Raw genomic sequence first — 10,000 nt, 5'->3', positions numbered from 1 at the left:
CACACACACCCAACACACTACAAACTATGACAGAAGATCCCCATTAGCTAATAAAATATGAAACTAGTTCAATACACAGATAAATAAATGGATTTAAATAATTATAAACATATACAAAATAAAATAATTTAAATTAAACGAATACAAAAAAGACAGAAATGAAAAAGTAACAAGATAAAAACAAATGAATAAAATAAATAGAAGTAAATTAAACGAACGTGAATAAACAGGGGATACTGATAATGCAGGCACCATACACATTCCCCCCCCCCCCCACACACACTTACTAAACATAGACACATAAAGGGATATACACTTGCACAAATAAAGACGCACACAGGCATATACGCATGCGGAAATAAAGACACATATAAGAGGAATATAAAATGGCAGGTTGTTAGTAAGTTGAGATACAAAAAAAAAAAAAGAAACGAAAAAGCAAAGGGCCACTGATGAGGTCACAAAAATGTCACGAAAGAACTCTGGCCGAAATACAATTAATATAAAATGAAGCTGAAGCAAATGAACTCCAAGTGTGTAGTGCGTGTGTTTTCATTGGCGAAACTAATAGCATGACCATCTCCAAATACATCAACTTAACTAATCTGGGGGACAGAAGCAACAACGTAGTGAGGAACCGCTAGAGGGTCATCTGCCATGCTAGAAATAGAAGGTGAATATCCATCCACACAACGGCTTTAAATCATGGGGAGCATGTTTGAGAACTGAAATTCTACATCCATTATATTGTGTAGCAAAAAAGAACTAACAACAAAAACGAAAAGTGGTAAATATAAACGAAATGTTACGCGTTTGTTTTATGCGATTGATGTCTGCGTGCGTAAATATATCTACTATGTGTGTATATATATATATATATATATATATATATATATGATATGTTTGTATATATAAACACGCATACTTTACTTATTTTAGTCATTAACCTGCGCTCATGCTGGGACAACACACTGAGGGATTTTAGTCGAACGAATCGAGCCCAGTACTTACTTTATTGAAGCCAGGTACTTAAACTGTAGCACTTTCGAATTCCGTGCACTTAAACCAACCAACATCGATTGAGACGCGATTGTGAGGTACAAACATACACTTGGACTAAACTCAGATTCATGTGGTTAGAAAGCAAACTTCTTACCACGCAGCCATGCCAGAAAAATATACCCCCTCCACCAACTCCACCCATATATATATATATATATATATATATATATATATATATATATATATATATATATATATATATATACATATATATATGTGTGCGTGTGAGTTATTATATATATATATATATATATACATGCATATATTTCTACATATGTGAAGGAAAACGGGAAGTAAGGGAAGGAATGGGATGCATACGTGTGTGTGAGTGTGTGTTTGTGAGTGTGTGTGTGTGCGTGTGATTGCACGTATGTATGTATATTCGTCAATGCTTGGTTGATGATCGATCAGTCAACATATCTCTCAATCGATTATTCCATCTGTCTATCACCCCAACTGCTGTTCTCTTTTCTTCCATTCTTTGCATTTTTTCCTGTCCTAATTCCCTCCTTCTGTCCTTCCAGCTGTGCACACACACACACACACACACACACACACACACACAAGCACACATACACACACACACACACACACACACACACAAGCACACATACACACATGCACACACTCACAAACACACCCACACAAACACACACACACACACATGCACAAACACTCGCACACATACATATACCACGCATACTTATAACAGTATGACATTTACACTCATACGCATCACGTATGTATATGCATATATATATATATATATATATATATATATACGCATATGCATGTATAGATGCACACACATACACACACACACATATATATATATATATATATATATATATATATATATATATATATATATATATATAGTAGTCACACACACATATAGACATATAGACTGATCAATCAATCAGTCTATCAATATCCATATCTATATCTGGTGGCCCAAAAGTAGGTTTACATTTATCACGTAGGCACTTTGATTTTGTTTTAAAACATTTTATTACATTCAAATATCTATCTAACAATTAACTAAATTAGCATAGAACAATGGTTTCATATTTTTTTATAATTAAGATCTAAACTGTTAATATATGAATGCGAAAGGGATAGTTGAATAATCGTACACCTACTGTTGGACCACCCTATATTTCCAGATATGTACATAAATATATATGTGTATGTGTGCTTATATGTGTATATGTTTATATGTGTGTGTGCGAGTGAGTGTGTGGGTGTGTGCGTGTACGTGTGCGTGAGTGTGTATGTGTGTGTGTCGATAATAGGGATGAGGCATAATACCTCTCGGTATCATTATGCATATAAATCGAACATTCGATCTGAAAGCTATGACTACATGATATTATGCACTACTGAAAGCAGAGAAGCATGCCCTATTCTAAGGATGCTTAAAATTTGAAATTCAATTCTTGGATTTTTTCTTTTTCGATTTTGAAAATCCTTAGATGAATTTTTATTTTTGTTTTATAATTGCAAGGATCATTTTAATTACTTTAGCTTCATCACCGTCTTGAAGAGTTTCGTCGAATAAATCAACCATATTATTTATAACGAGGGTATGTGTGTGTGTGTGAATATATATGTATAATTTTCTACTCTACGCACAAGGCCCGAAATTTTGGGGGAGGGAGCTAGTCGATCACATCGACCCAGTACGCAACTGTTACTTAATTTATCGACCCCGAAAGGATGAAAGGCACAGTCAACTTCAGCGGAATTACTCAGAACGTAAAGACAGACGAAATACCGCTGAGCATTTCGCCCGGTGTGCTAACGATTCTGTGCCAGCTTCCTTACACACACACACACACACACACACACACACACACACACACACACACACACACATACACATATATATATATATTCATACACACATATATATATATATATATATAACATACATGCATACATACATATATATAAGTGGTCTGATCAATAAATATCCGGACTGTTGTCATAGTAACGAAGCTAAAGTACGCAGCGTGAAACCGCTTGGCACATATTGACTTTGAACTCCGCTGTGCTACGCACTAAGTTTTAAGGTTCTACCTAACTTCTGCTGTTTACAGTAGTGCTCGGAAAGGAGGTGTGTAGCGTGTGATCGTTGCATTGAACATGACAGAAAAAGTTGAGCAGAGAATCTGCATCAAATTTTGCCAAACATTTGGTGGCACCTGCTCATAGGCCTACGCAAAGTTTTCAAAAAAAACAAAAAACAAACTGTTTTAATTGTTCTGGATACAATCAAAATCTTGCGCAACTGAAACCTGTCTGTCTTCTTGGTCAGCTGAGAGCAGTTTTGACACAAACTTGGCAGACACGCGTCTCGTACCTAAATCTTCAGTGATATTGGGATAATGGATGAACTGAACCGTATCTCATTTGCACATCCTTTCATAACTCACGGATGGTGATTCGACGACTGCTCCTCACAACTGCACATACATATCCGATGTTTTTCTCAATTCTGCTGGTTGCGGGTCTCCCAGAACGTTCGTCAATGTCGATAATTTTCGGCCATCTTGGAATCGTCAGCATGAGTGTTTACGCTCAATCTCTGTCGAGCGGCTTTACTCTGCGTGCTTTAGCTTCGTTACTATGGCAACAGTCCGGATACTTATTGATCAGATCTCGTACATATAAACATGTAGGTATGTATGTATACATGTAGTATTATTATATTATACTATATTATATTATATTATATTATATTATATTATATTATACAAATATATATGACATATATATATTCTTGCATATATATATATGCATGTGTGTGCATATATATAGATATATATTTGTGAATGTATATGTGCGCATGTGTGTGTGTGTGTGTGTGTGTGTGTGTGTGTGCATGCGTCTGTGTATTTGTACTTGGTGCCCAAAATGCATTCACTCAATTGAACTTACTTAAGTTTGAAAATATTCCCCTAAAAAAGTATGGGTAATCTTCAGTTGGTCGAGGAATACTCTTTCTTTCCACATAAGTCAGAAATTGCTACATATACAGCGGCATGATATTTCTCCAAAGTGTAAGTAATCAAATATGGAATGAAAGACAAAATTTTACTCGTGAATTTTTATAAGTTAAGCAAAAAGAATTTTTCCTTTTTAATTCTCTTTTTGGCATTAGATTTTACTGAAATTTCTACATTTATTTACTCGTAATTCATAACTCGAATTATATTACTTTTCTAATCAGTAAATTTTACATATATCTACAGGAATGCATGCGGCATGTCCAATACTTTTAATTACGCGGCGCACGGCTATGTTGTAAAGATATGGACGTACTTAAATTTTAGTTGTGTGGGCGACAAATTTGTGAAATGGCACTCGGTTACAACGACGTGGCTTCCAGTTGATCCGATTAAAGGTACAACCTGTTCGTGAAATTAACTTGTAAGTGGGACAATTACTGCTAAGCAATCTTTCACGTCCATAGTACCCCATGAACATTTCCTCTGTATTAACATCATAGGTTTTATAAGCGTCTTGCCCCTTAACTAGTAATTAACATCTTGATTTGGGGGTCTTCCCCTACCTAGCCTCCTTTATAGACAGTTATGTAAACAAATCCTAAAATCCTGACAATATTTATGACCATACTCAACTATAAACTGTCAACACACTCTTGCATACCCTTAACGTAGTACTCAGGAAGATTTAGCATGATACAGAATGTGACAAGACTGGCCCTTTGAATTACATGTGCAGCTCATTCTGGCCAGCACCGTAAATTAAAGTCTCTTGCTCAAAAATAGCTTTGCTCAACGTCCATTTTTCGTTTTTATTTATTGATGAGAGAAATCTATGACCTACGACAAACATATTCACATTTATATATCAAGACATACCATGGTATAGTGTGGTGTGATATGAAATGTAATAATAAGAGCAACCTTTTGATATATGATATGACATAAGTGTTTGTCAGAGTTGGCCGAGCATATTCCACTTCAGATCTGATATTGCTGACCTCAACAGCATTGAACCCAAAGAAGTGCGACAATTACTGTTAAGCAAACCTTCACATCTATAGTAATGAAAATTTCTGCTAAGCAATCTTTCACTATTGCCCGCCATTCTAAACAGACACAGTCCTCTAGCCTTCGATTTGGTAGTTGATAAAATAAAGACTGATAAAATAAAATGAACAGCAATTCTTTACAAGCTATGACCTAAACAAACTTCATACAGTTCTTAGAAGTGTAGTATATTCTTAGCTACACTAGTAGCAACATGAACTCTTTCACTCTTCTTGCTCTGTTAGAGAATTTCAGTAAAATTATATTAATGTGTCCAACTGATTAAAAATTCTATTTATTTATTCAGTTGAGAACAGCGCTGTATTTAAATTGATGTAATGATTGCATTGTTAAATTAAATGGAGCCGCTTGAAAAGGCCGTACTGTATCACATCTTGATATACTGTTGCTTATTTTGATTTCATTCACCGTACTTTGAGTTGTATGGATAATACCGAACTGACTTGGTGCTGCAACTTAAGTACCTAATTCAAGTGAATCTCAATTATTTCTTTTATATATATATATATATATATATATATATATATATATATATATATATATGTGTGTGTGTGTGTGTGTGTGTGTGTGTGTGTGTATGTGTGTGTGTGTGTGTGTGTGTGTGTTTATTTAAGGGAGAAAGGTCGTTTTCGCCCGATCTCCCTTGGTATAATTATATACATATGTACTTTATTATTAATTTAAGCATATCTATAAATCTGTGGCTGTATGCTAAGAAGCTTGCTTCCTGTCCGTATGGTTCCGGGTTCAGTCGTATTGCGTGGGACCTTGGGCAAGTGTCTTCTACTATAGCCTCGAGCCCACCAAAGCCTTGTAAGTGGATTTTGCAGACGGAAACTGAAAGGCGCCTGTCGCATATCTATCTATCTATCTATCTATCTATCTATCTATCTATGTATGCATGTATGTATGTATTTGTCCTCCCACCATCGCTTGACAACAATGTTGGTGAGTTTACGTTCCAGTAACTTGGCGGTTCGGCAAAAGAAAGTGGTAGAAAAGTGCTAGGCTTACAAAGAATGAGTCCTGGGGTCGATTTGTTCGACTAAAGGCGGTGCTCCAGCATGGCCGCAGTCAAATGACGGAAACAAATAAAAGAGTAAGTCAGTGGTTCCCAATTCTTTTATTTAAATTAGTTTTCCCACTGACTCCTTTTAATATACCTATCTTTATATATATATATATATATATATATATATATATATATATATATATATATATATATATATATATATGTATGGGCGTGAAATTTTGAATTCAGTTCATGAACCACCAGTACTATATGTGCGGACCACCATGGGTCTGCGGACCCCAGGCTGGGAAACACTGTAGTAGATACATAAACAGGGAATCTGAACAATCCTAATGGAGCAAGCAGCCGATCTGATTATATACTCAACAAACCCAGAATCTACAGAAAATTGTGGCTATGATTTGCATACGGTAAATGCTTAACACTTTATTAAATATCAGCGACCTGTCAACAGGGATCTCTGTCTACTTAACATCAAGGTATGATGCATGCATATTTGTTTATATGCATGCATGTTTGAATGTATGTAGGTTTATACTCTTGCATACGTTACTTAAAATATGATTTAAAGGCATGGATATTTATTCTTTTTATGTATGCGTGTGTGTATGTGTATATATATACACACACACACACATATACATGCGAAAATTAACATCCATGCGAGTATGTATGTGTGTGTTGTAATGGATAAACAGACAAGCAGATAAATACATACATACATACAAACATACATACATACATACATACATACATACATAGAGATGTATGCACTTCAAGTTATACTAAAAAAATTATATAGGCCTATACTGCATGCAAATTTAGTGTATGCTGTTTTTAACACCGAGTGAAACATTGTCGAGCATAACTACATATAAAAAGCTTTCCATCATGAACATCAAATCATACTTTCCTTACATTATCCAAAATATGTACTTTTTTTTATACTAAGACGTTAATGTGAGATTACTGGAATATCTTACTGCTGTTTCTAGGATGTCGGACGACCACGTATCTCTTCATTATATTATTTATTGCATTAGCAAATGTATTCGCTCTTTACTTGGTCAGTTTCAGCTGAAATATATGTTTCATGAAAAGTTATAAAACAGAAAACAACTTTTACGGAAACAATCAGTCAAGCATACAGACACCTCATCGCAAACACTTAAACACACATAAAACCAAATAGTCGAATATACATACCCGCATTCTAACTAAAGGAATCATATACATACACACATAGACACAGACACGTGCAAACACACACGCATGCAAACATGCATACACTGCATGTATATGCTGTGTATATGTAGGAATCTATCTATCTCTATATCTTCTCGCTCTCTCTCACTCTCTGTCTTTGTACACACACGCACCACACACATATACACACACACACACACATATATATATACGTATGCGCACGTGTGTGTATGTATATTTATTGCACACATGCATATGTATTGCACATATAAAGACGTGTATATATTTGTATATATATATATATATATATATATATATATATATATATATATATATATATATATAAATGTGTCTTTATATGCATGTATATATATGTGTATATACATAACATTTTATTTTCAGAATGATATAAAAATCTGAGCCTGTGAAAGATTTTAGAACATTTATAAATAGACGGTCTTACAGCTGTTTCCGGGATATTTTATATATCCCTTCATCGGAGACGGTGTGAGAAGATGGTTAAGCAATAGTTAATTTAGATAAGATATGAAATAGTGAGTGAAGTGGAGGAATGAAAATAGATGTGAGATATGCAGGGATATTGCATCTGTAGATCCATTATTTAGTGAGAATGGTATACATATAAGATTACAATACTTTAAGTTCCAACGGTATTTAAAATTGGTCATTCCAAGTATAGATTTTGTACACAGTGCTATTGAATCAAGGGTTTTATTTAAAGTGACCTAAAAGTAGAGAATGTATTTGTAAGGTCAAATCGAAAACAGGAAGAGATGAGTAAAGAAAAGAAAAAAGAAAAAGAAAAAAGAAAAAAGATAAGCAAGGAGAGAGATAATAAAGAGATGAAGAGAGGGAAAGTGTACTAGTTAGTGGTGAGTAAAGATAAATTGATAGTAGGAATGAATAGGTGAGGATGATATAGAAATATATGTCATGTCAAAAGATAATAGGGTAAAGAGTAAAGGAGTTTCAAATAGAAGGATATATATATATATATATATATATATATATATATATATATATATATATATATAAAACCCTAAAATTTAAATTGTGTTTATACATTTACCGATAATGGTTCTTAACACACCGAACTACTTGGTAACATTACTAATTATCAATTAATTATTAATTTTTACCCTATATCTGTATAATTATAAATATATATATATATGTGTGTGTGTGTGTGTGTGTGTGTGTGTGTGTATATACATAATACAGTTCTGTATTTAAGAGATGAGGAATTATTTACATTATTTACTTTTGACGGATATTTGTCCTCATTTTGTTTGTTGTTAACACAACGTTTCGGCTGATATACTCTCCAGCCTTCGTCAGGTGTCTTGGGGAAATTTCGAACCTGGGTTCTCATTCCTAACGATGTTACTATTATTATATTATTATTATTATTAATCAGGTCGCTGCCGTGAATCGAACTCGGAATCTTGGGGTTACTAGCCCGCGCTCTTAACCACTACGCCATATTCCCGTGGGCAATTATGGAGTGAATTTTAGGGTTTATAAATCTATAATTTTTCTATCCTTCCTCAATACCGGTTCCCATATGCTATTCATATCTGCACTCGGTCTGCTTAGGAGGTTGTTGTGTCCTAGCATATGTGCTGCTTCTTTTAATTTTCGTATTTTCCAGTGTTGTTTCCTGTCTATTATTTTAACTTCATCCCACAGGGGAGGTGGTCTCCATTTTGCCATACATGATCAGCTATACCCGATTTATGAATATCTCCTCGTGTCACAGCTTTGCGATGTTCTTCTACCCTTATTTTGAGGGGGCGACATGTTTCGCCTTTGTATAACCTACCACAGCTGCATGGGATGGAGTACACGCAGTTTTTGGTCATGTTCTCTTCTGTTGGTGGTTTTACCCGAAGGAGATATTTGCGAAGTGTTGTATTGCTCTTGAATACTGCCCTGGTGTCATATGGGCCGCATATATTTTATATCTTTTCGGAGAGGCCTTTCACATAGGGTAGACAGACTGTAGACAGTTTATTGGTTTCATCCTCTCTTTTCTTCATAATTGGAGTAGATAGTATGTTCTTGGGGTAGTTGTTTCTTAATAGATTGTATCTTTTGGTATCTTTACGGCTATCTCTTCAATAGGGGCTATTATGTCCAAGTATGGAATGCGCTTGATGGTTGTCGGAAGCCGTACTAAACAAAGGTCTCAACTTTGCGACAACCATCAAGCGCATTCCATACTTGGACATAATAGTCGCTATTGAAGAGATAGCCGTAAAGATACCAAAAGCTCAGGGAGATGAACTAAGGTGGAAGGTGAGACAGGTACTGGAAAAAGCGAAATTTCCCAAACCAAACATCACTAAGGAAGAAAAGTTCGCTATCAAAAGGCTACAAAGAGACAATTCTATCATAACACTCCCAGCGGACAAGGGAAATGCTACAGTGGTGATGAACAAGTCTGACTACTCCGAAAAATTGGCAAGTCTTATAAGTGATGGTAGCTACAGTAGAGTAAAGAAAGACCCAACTCTGAAAACAGAGAGAAAGTTGTCACAGATCTTGATCAAGAACAAGGATCACTTCACACCAATGAAGTACAGACAGCTGACTC

The sequence above is a fragment of the Octopus bimaculoides genome, chromosome 7 (genome assembly GCF_046866305.1).
Source record: "Octopus bimaculoides isolate indiv1 chromosome 7, ASM4686630v1, whole genome shotgun sequence".
Lineage (NCBI taxonomy): Eukaryota > Metazoa > Mollusca > Cephalopoda > Octopoda > Octopodidae > Octopus > Octopus bimaculoides.
The sequence above is the reverse complement of the archived record's forward strand: the minus strand, read 5'-3'. Positions refer to the sequence as shown.